Genomic DNA, 1,928 nt, shown 5'->3' with positions numbered 1-1,928 from the left:
ATCAAAATTAATTTTTGTTTGTTTGTTTGTTTTTCCAAAGGACACTATTAAGGAAGAGAAAAGACAACACACAGAATGGTAGAAAATATTTGCAAATCATATACCTGATAAAAATTTGTAATAGCCAAAAGGTGGAAACAATCCAAATGCCCATCAACTAATGAATGGATAAACAAAATGTGGTATATCCATATAATGGAATATTATTTGGCCATAAAAAGAAATTAAGTATTGATATATGCTATGATATGGGTAAACCTTGGAAAAAGTATGCTAAGTAAAGAAAGCCAGTCACAAGAGGCCACAAATTATATAATTCCATTTATATGAAATGTCCACAATTGGAAAATTTATAGAGACAGATAGTACATTAGTAGTTGCTTAGGCCTGGGAGGAAGAGCATATGGAAAGTAGGAGGATGATAGTTAAAGAATACAAGTTTCTTTCTGAAGTAATAAAAATGTTCCGAAGACTATACTTTCAGGGATCATTTCTATAGTTCATTACTAGAGAAGTTTCTCTGAATGTGTAGAGCACCAGAAACTATGAGGAGGAGGCACAGAGTTCTCTCCTGAGCGTGAAGCTGGCACTTGGTGTTGCTTTGCTGCAGCTGCCACTTACCATTGGTGATGGTTCTTGTCTTCCTCTTGGAGAGTAAGAGAAAGAGAATGCAGTCTGAGCGGTTCTTGTTTTCACCAAAAAAAAAAAAAATTTCTGAAGTTTATTGTGGTGCTGGTTGCACTTATTTGTAAATATATCAAAGACCACTGAACCTGAACTTTTTTAATGGATCCATTTTATATTATGTGAAATATATCTCAATAAAACTTTTTTTTTTAAAGAAGATGGATGTAGATGTGTGGCATTATTTCTGAGGCCTCTGTTCTGTTCCATTGGTCTATATATCCATTTTGGTACCAGTACCATGCTGTTTTGGTTACTGTAGCCTTATTGTATAGTTTGAAGTCAGGTAGCGTGATGCCTCCAGCTTTGTTCTTTTTGCTTAGGATTGTCTTGGCTATATGGGCTCTGTTTTGGTTCCATATGAAATTTAAAGTAGTTTTTTTCTAATTCTGTGAAGAAAGCCAATGGTAGTTTGATAGGGATAGCATTGAATCTATAAATTACTTTGGGCAGTATGGCCGTTTTCACCATATTGATTTTTTCTATCCATGAGCATAGAATGTTTTTCCGTTGGTGTCCTCTCATTTCATTGAGCAGTATTTTGTAGTTCTCTTTGAAGAGGTCCTTCACATCACTTGTAAGTGGTATTCCTAGGTATTTTATTCTCTTTGTAGCAATTGTGAATGGTAGTTCACTCATGATTTGGTTCTCTATTATTGGTGTATAGGAATGCTTGTGATTTTTGCACATTAATTTTGTATCCTGAGACTTTGCTGAAGTTGCTTATCAGCTTGAGATTTGGGGCTGAGAAGATGGGGTTTTCTAAATATACAATCACATCATCTGCAGAGACAATTTGACTTCCTCTCTTCCTATCTGAATACCCTTTATTTCTTTCTCTTGCCTGAATCCCTTGGCCAGAACTTCCAATACTATGTTGAATAAGAGTGGTGAAAGAGGCCATCCTTGTCTTGTGCTGGTTTTCAAAGGGAATGCTTCCAGCTTTTGCCCATTCAGTATGATATTGGCTGTGAGTTTGTCATAAATAGCTCTTATTTTGAGATATGTTCCATGAGTACCTAGTTTATTGAAAGTTTTTAGCATGAAGGGGTGTTGAATTTTATCAAAGGCCTTTTCTGCATCTATTGAGATAAACATGTGGTTTTTGTCATTGGTTCTGTTTATGTGATGGATTACGTTTATTGATTTGCATATGCTGAACCACGTTTGCATCCCAGGGATGAAGCTGACTTGATCATGGTGATCATGGTGGATAAGCTTTTTGATGTGATGCTGGATTCGGT

General features: G+C 35.7%; 1 non-coding gene across 1 annotated transcript; it reads left to right on the top strand.

Moving 5' to 3' along the window:
• Positions 1 to 468: 468 nt before the first annotated feature.
• LOC115930737 (small nucleolar RNA U3) lies at positions 469 to 684 on the top strand. Its single transcript, XR_004067344.1, has one exon. It is a non-coding gene; the product is annotated as a small nucleolar RNA U3 (small nucleolar RNA).
• Positions 685 to 1,928: the final 1,244 nt, after the last annotated feature.

The sequence above is a fragment of the Gorilla gorilla genome, chromosome 15 (assembly GCF_029281585.2).
Source record: "Gorilla gorilla gorilla isolate KB3781 chromosome 15, NHGRI_mGorGor1-v2.1_pri, whole genome shotgun sequence".
Classification (NCBI taxonomy): domain Eukaryota; kingdom Metazoa; phylum Chordata; class Mammalia; order Primates; family Hominidae; genus Gorilla; species Gorilla gorilla.
The sequence above is the reverse complement of the archived record's forward strand: the minus strand, read 5'-3'. Positions and strand labels throughout refer to the sequence as shown.